Here is a 9,186-nt window from a genome sequence, read left to right as displayed (position 1 = left end):
ACATGTAGAAAAACTGAGTCTCAAGGAGGAAAATTTGCTCAAGGTTACCCAGATTGTATTAGCTAGGATTAGAACTCAGATTTCTAGAATCCACCTCACCACACAGAGCCATAGGGTAGACAAAGGGAGGAGGCATCTCATCATCTTTTCCCCAGTTCTATAAAATCCTTGTTCTCTCCCCACCTTGATTCCAACATACTCAGACCTTCCTCTCAGTTGTAGATGTGGTTCAAGCTTTTAGGTAAAAATCAATTACTTCCAATTTTTTAAAACTTGATAACAGCTTTAGTCAATATAGAAGCTGCAGAAAATCATAGGGACAAGTTGTGGACAATCAGAAGAGTTTTCTGAGAATTTGGTGTCATTTTCTTTTCAGTTTATTTAATATGGGCAAGTTCCCTCAACTTTTTTCAAAAAAGATTGTTTTTATTGTAGTAGTAAATTTTAATCTTACAAAAGATTATTTTTTGAAGAATGACTTTAGTCTCTACCTATCCTATAAAAATGGAACTTTATTGTGGTCAAGGCAGAATTCTGTCTGTTTTCAATATGTCCAGCAGAGGACAGTAGTGCTGGGATTTTAAAAAAGTTAATCTCTTCTCCATATGATTATTAAGTGCTTGTGAACAAAGTACTGAGATTATAGATGTATGTCTGGAAGGGATTTCAAAGGACATGTAGCCCAACTCCTTCATTTTAAAGATGAAGTCCTGAGAGGTTAAGCAATTTGCCCACAGTCACACAGGTAGTCAATGCCCAAGCATGAATTGAACCTGTCCTTTGATTTGAAATCCAGCACTTTTTCCACTGTAATATGCATTTCAGTCCTTGGGGACTGCATGAACAATACATAGAACTGCAAAAGTACAATAGGAATTTTTGACATGGAAAGTTGTTCAGTTCAAATGGAACAAAGAACATGGGAACTTGAATTGTATGAAATCAGAATGGGCAAATATGTGCAAAGGAAAGTGAAAGAAAAAATAACTGATTTAGAAGAAGACATACATAATTATGGAATAATGGCAGGAAATTTTAGTTTTGAAGAAATCTAACAGAAAATCAACAAATGGGAGATATAGAACTGAACAAATTTCTGGAGAAACTGGAACTAAAATACATAATATATCTATGTTTCTCAGTACTATGGAACTTTGAGAAAAATTGACTGTGTATTAAGACAGAGATATTCTATATATGTATGTGTTTGTATATGGTGTGTAGAAACATATACATATAGGTATACAAGCAGAAATAGTAAATATATACTTTATAAACCACAATGCAATAAAAATAACTTTTTATTTTATTTTATTTTTATAATGTATATTAAATTATTATTTACTATATAATGTACATATGTTTATTATATATTGCTTTATTATGCTACTTATTTTTACTTTTAAAAATTATTTCATAGAGCACAGATAAATGTTATAGACGTGGAGATCTTACAGTAAAATGATAAATAATGTTTGGGTCAGAAGAAAAATCATATAAAAATATTTATCTGAAAGAAAAAGATAATGAAAAAAATGTAAAATTTTTTGGATATAGCTTAAAGCTCTTAGTGAAATCATAACCCTATAAATACACATTAAGGAAAAAGAAAAGGAGAGGATTAAGTAAATGAATGTGCATTTGAAAATATTAAAAAGTCAACATATACAGACCTAAAATAATCATACAAAGGAAAATAATAGAAAAGAGAGAAATATATTGTGTGGAACAAAAACAGACTGCAGAAATGACCAATTAATCAATCTTATTCAAAAGAAAAGGACAGAATATGAAACAAAATAGCAAATGATCAAGGCAAAGTTAAAAAAAATTAGATTAGAATCATTAAAAAGAAAACATGCAAAGTTGGATGGTACCAAAACTGAAGAAAAAAATGGAGAAATAGTTTTTTCGTTTGTTTTGGAGGGGGACAGCAAGGGAATTGAGGTTAGGTGACTTGCCCAAGGTCACCCAGCTACTATATGTCAAGTGTCTGAGGCTGCATTTAAACTCAGGTCTTTTTGACGCCAGGGCTGGTGCTCTATTCACTGTGCCACCTAGCAGCCCCCAGAATATTATAAAAAATACAAAATACACAAAATAGGAGGAGATCAGGAGCAATGGGGTGGCACAGCTCTGGGCCTGAAGTCAGGAAGATATATCTTCCTGAATTCAAATCTGGCCTCAAACTATTACTGGCTGTGGGACTCTGGGCAAGTCACTTGTTTGCTTCAGTTTATTCATCTGTGAAATGAACTGGAGAAGGAAATGGCAAACCATTCCAGTCTCTCTGCCACGAAAACTCCAACTGGAGTCAAAAATAGTTGGATATAATGAAATGACTCATTAACAGAAAGAGAGAGAGAGAGATCAAATAGAGATCTTTAAAAAACTAATCTCCCAAAACCAAAACAAATAAATAAAACTGTAAATGAAGTATGAAGTGGAAAACAGATCTTAATAGTATTGGATTCACAGGAGAATTTTATCAAAATTTTAAAGAAAAAATATTAACACTGCAAAAATTATTCTCCAAAATAGAGAAATATAATACATACAGAGAAGGAAACATTAAACAACAAAATAATACCAAGTAACTTCTAGAAGATGAGAGTATTAAGAACCTGAAGGACGACAAAGTCCTTTTGTAGGAGATGGCAACTGAGCTGTATTGTGAAGGAAGATAGGATGGATAATTGGGAGTTAGGGAGATTAAAGATAAAGACTGAATTTTGTTCCACACTTTCTCCACAAAGCCCCTAGCAGAGTGGCCTTCCTCTGGCACATCTGAGGAGGACAGGACTGTGAGGATAGGTCAGGTGAGTAGCATGAAAAGATTCCAGACCATTGTGGTCATCAGATGTCACAAGAAAGGCTAAAGGTACCAAAGGGGAAGTTGAGCTGCCCTCCAAATTAACTTCACGTTTTTCTGTTATTCTGGCTGTATGTTGAAATAATGGAAAGAGCACTTGATTTCAAGTCATGAGACCTGGAAATTCGAGTCCTGTATCTGCTACTTACTACATTAATTTGAGTAAATGAAAGCTTCTCAAATAGCCAGTTTCTTCATCTGAAAAAAAATGAATAAAAATAGTATTTGCCCTATCTGTATTAAGGAGGTTTGGGAAAAGTGGCTTGCAAACTTTAAAATAATTGAGAAATGTGGATTATATTATTCTGTTGTTATTTGTATTTATTTTCCTTCTTTGAGTGTTTTACCCTAATAAATCTTTGCATTCACAAAGTTAGACACTTGCTCTTCTGTTTTCTTCCTTGAACCTACTTAGTCTTCAATCAGCATTTAATATGCCTTGATAAAGGCATTTTAGAGAAAAAAAAGATTTTTTTTTCTCTAAAAAACTAGATTGCTTCATAATTTTTGCACTGATGAAAAACCAAAAATGACAAAAATATGAAAGTCCTTCAAGGTCACCCACAAAGCCAGTGGGTCTGACAGTCAATTCAGAAGGCCTTTTTAAGCCCATAGTTTGCCCACTGGACCCCATACTAAGCTGCATGACTGACGTGTGTCCTGAAGATAGTAAATTCAAACTTCTTTCAGGGTTAAAGTACACCTTATGTAACACTGCTGATGTGGTATTTAGTGTTGTCATAAAAGCACATTATGATTAAGGTTGCTTGAATGAAAAGGATTAGTGATTTGTGGGTGGAGGCTCAAGACACCAATCTTGGCTCTCACTAGGATAATATTTGAAGACCAATTTCTCCCTGGTTTTTCCCTGACTTGACATTTCTATGATCCAGCACAGGGCTTAGTCACTCATTCAGATTATAGCTGTGAAGTGCAGAAGCCTTTAGGACAGCACAGGTTCCTGCACCAGACATGTGTCAAAGAACTGCTCTCAACAACATATGGCTGATTTCCCTGGTTCTCTGTTCCATTATTGTGTTCACCACATGGGGTAAGATTTGGGGTTTTGATTTTGTTTTAATTTATTTCCCCTTCCAAAAAGAAAAGAAAAAGAGCTACTTGGAATTCTTAGTAGTATTGACACAAAAAAGTCAGCATGCCTGGTTAATTTTTTTAATTAATTTTTTAAAGGATTTTATTATTAACAATCACACATATTTCAATATACAAAAATGGATACCAAACTGATCATTTCAGCTACATAAGGACTGGTCATTCTGAAAGAGTTCCATACCTTGAACTGACTTTTCTGTGCTTTTCCATTGAAATAAGTTGCTGATTTTATGAATTCAGCCACAGGTAACGGGAATTGACACTGTGGGCTGGCTCCTGAATTCCAGCATGTCTCACTTAGAGCAACCGCAATGGATTGGTCTTGTCAGGAATAAAGTCACTTAAAACAACAACCAAAAAAGGAAAAATCAAAATATTCTCTGTTTAAAGACAATGGGTCTAAGACTATGAAATAGAAATATTTCAGCAATTTTTCAGTTCTTTCAAGACAAAATTTTAAAAATGCCCTTAATTCAGATAATTGAAATTCTGGAATGTCAGGATTGGAGAGCACCTCAGAGATAATCTATTTCAACATTCATATTTTATAGTGAGAACTAAAGCCAACAGAAAGTAAAGGGAAGGTCAAGTCAGTTGCAGAGAGTGAACTAGAAACCAGGTGGCTCGATTTATAGCCTTTTTAGTACTAGTCCATGCTGACTCTCGCCAGAAGCCATTTCAAAAACTCTGTGTGTGTATGTGTGTGTGTCTGTGTGTCTGTGTGTGTCTGTGTGTATGTGTGTGATGGACTATACTGTTTAATTATATTAAAGGATTGGGAACTTGAAGGACATGTGGTCTTGCTCAATAAGACCAAGGAGTCCAGAGAAGGGGGAGAATCAATGTTAATTGGTAGAAAGGAGAAGAGGACATTAGGAACAGTGCTAGGAGAGATTCCTACTGAGAACCTACAAGCTTCCTCTCATGGTCAGAATCATTGGCCCAGGAAGACTTAGAGTTGGATGTGGGAATATAGGGGGCTACCATGGACAGATCTTAAACATAAAATTTTGTGCTTAGAACAAATATGTAAACTTTCTTCTTAGAACAAATATGTAAAACTCAAATAGAGAACTCATATGAAAAAGAAACTTGTCATTTGCTTATCTGAGTTTTGTGCTTCTCTATTATCTAATTTGGTTCTTCAATTTGTGTATTAGTATGCATGGAAACAGATTCAGAGTTGGAAGTAGGGAGGTAGAACAGGGTCCATTCCTACTGGTTTTCAGTTCAACTAAGCTATCTGCCACTTTCTTTGCGGAAGAGGAAATATGAGACCATCTGAAAGGAAGTTGTTGGACCAGTCAATCAACTTGGTCCTTTCCAGATCTGTGTATAAGGTTCTCAGGGAAAGAATGGAAGAATCAATGCTGAGGAGAATGCAGTGTGGACTAGGAGGAGATCAGCTATAAGAAAATCTTCTGGCCAGGACTAGAAACCTTTAAACATTTTCAAGGAAGCAGCATAAGTTAAGAAAGTTCTGACACTATTAAAATGCTATTTTCTGATCCAAAGTGCCATCTTCTGCATCATGAGGGAATTAGAAAACATGATCCTAATGGTCTCTCATACCATACATTTTATGAGTTTAAGACTTTAATGGTCCTGGAGTCAGAACTAATGGGAATGGAGAAACAAAGGGATGTTTAAGGTATAGGTTAGCAAAAAGAAGATCTCTGAAGAGGCTTATATTTTAATTAGAAACTTAGTAATCAACAAGATAACAAAGTTTTACACAAAACCCGTAGTCTTTAATGAAGCAGACAAAAACAATTGAACAAGCAAAGAAAAAAGAAAGAAAAGAAAATGTTTTTGTTCTTTGCTTCCTTGCATGTATGCCTGAAGTTCCTCTACCTTGGCCATTTTCCTTCTGTCTTGTGCTTTGTTTTTTTTGTTTGTTTGTTTGTTTTTTAAATACAGATGTAGTCAATAAATGTCTGATTTTGGAGAATGAAGCCCACCTTAAGAAAAACCAAAAGTATCTCCAGGCCAACCCCTTTTAGAGCTCCAGGCTTTGTATTGCTCAACATTAACAGTCCAAGACCAGAAACTGCAAAAATGTCTTTGGCAAAAGAGATCCTATAATCTCCAAAACTGGTAGAGACAGGAGTTCGACAAGAGGAAACAGCATCCAAGGGGCAGTAGGTGTCGGTCTAGTGTGGAGCTCTAATAAACTCCAGATCCAGAGACAGGAGAAAGACCCTATGCAAAGACCAGCCTGAGGTTTTTCTGAAGCTCTTAGTTAGATCCCAGAATGAAAAAATAAAGTGATATTTTTCAATATATTTTATTTACAACTATTTCCCAATTATGCATAAAATTTCTAAACATTCATTTATTTATTTATTTATTTATTTTTAAAGATTAGGACCATTTAAAACACTTTATTTATCAGTCACACAGCTGAAATTCCATTTCCCCTAAATCCACACATTTGTCAACATTTGGCAAAATTGTATCCCAGTCCTTACAGGTCAAAAACAAGAAAGATAGAAGTGAATCTTGCACCAAGTAAATTTTGAGTCCTGATGTCCAGGCCCCACACAGAACAGCTCTGGAGAGATGAAGAAAGGTCACTCCATTCCATAACTGAAGGATTATTTATGACACTGACTCCCTGATGTGTCACCAGATATGGTAATAAATGTGAATGTGCTACCTAAAGACAGAAGAGAGTTTAGGTCCCTCACTGAGGTGAAAGTGTTCTCTTACTGCAAGGTAAGTTCTTTCTCTTACACACACTCACACACATTCTTTCTCTTACACACATAGACCCCATACACCCCATACACCCCTGGAGCTGGTATATAAGAGTAGTATATAAGAGTACATTATTCTAACACCTACAAATCACAATTATGGAAGAAGGACACAGCTCCAATGCTAATTCACTAACGGCCAGATCACAATAACTGAAAAAGTGAGGCTGAGTTTGATTCAAAAATACGAATGGTTCAAAAGGTTTCAGAAATCCATTTGGATTGGAAGCTAGTTACTGTAAGGACTTCTTACAACACTTGGCTATCTTTTCCAAGAACTACAAACAGAACAAATGTGCTTGCTCACAGAACTAGTAGTTAGCTATCGATAAATTTAGGAGGCAGAGCTGTGATCTGGTGATGCATCACAGACAAGGAAAATGTTCTAGGGTGATATGATCTAAGCTGACAGGGAGGTTGGGCTTAGGTCCCAAATATAGTGTGACCAGGTTATCTAATACTAACATGAAGAGGGTAACTTCTCCAGTGTACATCTCCTTTCCACCAGCATTAATTAGATGGAAATTCTCTATACCTTCAGTTCAAGTCCCACTGAAGAGTCAGATAACCCAATGCAAGTTAATCTGGCTGATTGTATCTCAGTCATTTGGTTGCTAGCAGCATATATGCCCAAATTTCTATATGTCTACAAAGCCAACCCTATCTAGAATCCCAACACAGAGTGTAGGCAGAACCAGGGAGGCACGAGACAACATCGGGTTTGAAGGGTTGCTGAAATGAATGCTGGAGTCAGTTTTTGGAATGGAATAACCCCCACAAGTCCCAGTGATTTTGCCTTTTAGGCATCATGAAGATTTTTTTCACTCAAGAGAATTTTTTCCCCAGGTTTAAAGGCTGGCATCCCAAGGTAGGGGCAGCTGGCACAGCGGAAGGCATCACCCAAATGACAATTTCCACAAGCTGACTTGGGTTGGGACTGCTTCTGCTCCTTCACTTTCTCCTGCTCCAGTTCTTCTGCTAGGCCACACGTGCAATTTTTACAAGCCTTCCTTTTTGTCCCTTCTCCACATGAAGCAGCCCATAGGGAAACTGGATCTGGCTTCTTCAAATCCTCTGGATCCAAGAGTTCATCAGAATCAATGAGATCTATGCCATCATCATTCATGCCACTGGCTGAGAGTGTCCACAGCTTGGCAGCATTAGGGTCCATGGCACGTTTCTCTGATACAAATTTCTTGGGAAAGGAAAGCTTAAGCTGGGTAGAAGACCCTACTTCAAAGTTGGGTTTTTTACCTGTGACTTGAACAGAGACCAAGCTGTCACTTTGGTAATTCAGGTACTCTTGTAATGACTGTACCTCTTCTGGAGTTAAGGACTCCCTCTGTAACTCCTTCACTTCCACAAGCCCAGAAAGTGTCAGGGTTGAGCATAGTTTAGCTGCTTTCTTCACTTTGCTTTCATGAACTGAGGTTGTCTCCACTGGCTCTTTCAGAAGGAGTTGCCCACCTGGTCGAAGGATCCTAGCAATTTCTGCTAAAATTTCAGTGTTATGCAGTGTTGTACTTCCTGGAACCAGACCCGATAGAACAACATTGAAGCTGGATTCTTTGTGAGTAGATTGTAACAGCTGGTTGATGTTTTCCACAGACACATGACTTTCATCACCAGCCAGTTTCTGTAGTTTATGGACCAGACTTTTCAGAGCCTCCACTGGAGATGACTTATCCCATATCACTGCCACACGCTGCCCAGTAGAGATTCCATACTCTGCCATTGCTGCAATGTCACCGGTCTGAAAACTTTTGTAGGTGGTGAAGAAGTGAGCTGCTGGGGCTCAAAAGATGTTCAGCAGATGGTCTTTATCCTGAGCCCAAGACGCCGGCACACTCCGCAGCCACCGCCGACCAGCACCCACTCTTCAGCAGCCGGCCTGAACATTTATTTAAAATTTTTTAAGTCCAATTTTCTTTCTCTTTCCCCATGGTCCTCCTTACATGAGAAGTCAAACAATTTGATATCAATTATATATGTGAAGTCATGCAAAATGTATTTCCATATTAGCCACATTGCAAAAGAAAACAAGGATCAAAAAACCCAAGGGAAATAAAGAAAGTGTAAAAAAAGGGTATTTCAATCAGCATTCAGAGTTCATCAGTTTTTTCTTTTGTTTTGTTTTGCTTTGTTTTGTTTTTGCCCCCTGTCCCCTGGGAGGTAATGTCTTTCTTCATGTCTTTAGAAATATTTTGAATTGTCTTCATCAGAGTAGCTCAGTCTTTCACAGCAGACCACATCATTATAATATTTCTGTTACAATATTTGGTGTTCTCCTGGTTCTGCTCACTTCACTTTGTATGAATTCATTTAAGTCTTTTCATGTTATTCCTGGTCATCATTCTCAAAGCACAATAGTATTCTATCGAAATTATAGAACACAAGATTCAACCATTCCCCAATTCATCAGCATTCCCTTAATTTCCAATA

At 36.9% G+C, this 9,186-nt stretch overlaps 1 long non-coding RNA gene and 1 pseudogene across 1 annotated transcript; one reads left to right on the top strand and one right to left on the bottom strand.

Annotated features, from left to right (window-relative positions):
• Positions 1-3,672: 3,672 nt before the first annotated feature.
• LOC140519357 (uncharacterized) lies at positions 3,673-8,842 on the top strand. The gene is made up of 2 exons (XR_011972187.1): positions 3,673-3,923; positions 8,514-8,842. It is a non-coding gene; the product is annotated as an uncharacterized lncRNA (long non-coding RNA).
• LOC140519354 (anamorsin pseudogene) lies at positions 6,350-8,494 on the bottom strand (annotated as a pseudogene).
• Positions 8,843-9,186: the final 344 nt, after the last annotated feature.

The sequence above is a fragment of the Notamacropus eugenii genome, chromosome 1, assembly GCF_028372415.1.
Source record: "Notamacropus eugenii isolate mMacEug1 chromosome 1, mMacEug1.pri_v2, whole genome shotgun sequence".
Classification (NCBI taxonomy): domain Eukaryota; kingdom Metazoa; phylum Chordata; class Mammalia; order Diprotodontia; family Macropodidae; genus Notamacropus; species Notamacropus eugenii.
The sequence above is the reverse complement of the archived record's forward strand: the minus strand, read 5'-3'. Positions and strand labels throughout refer to the sequence as shown.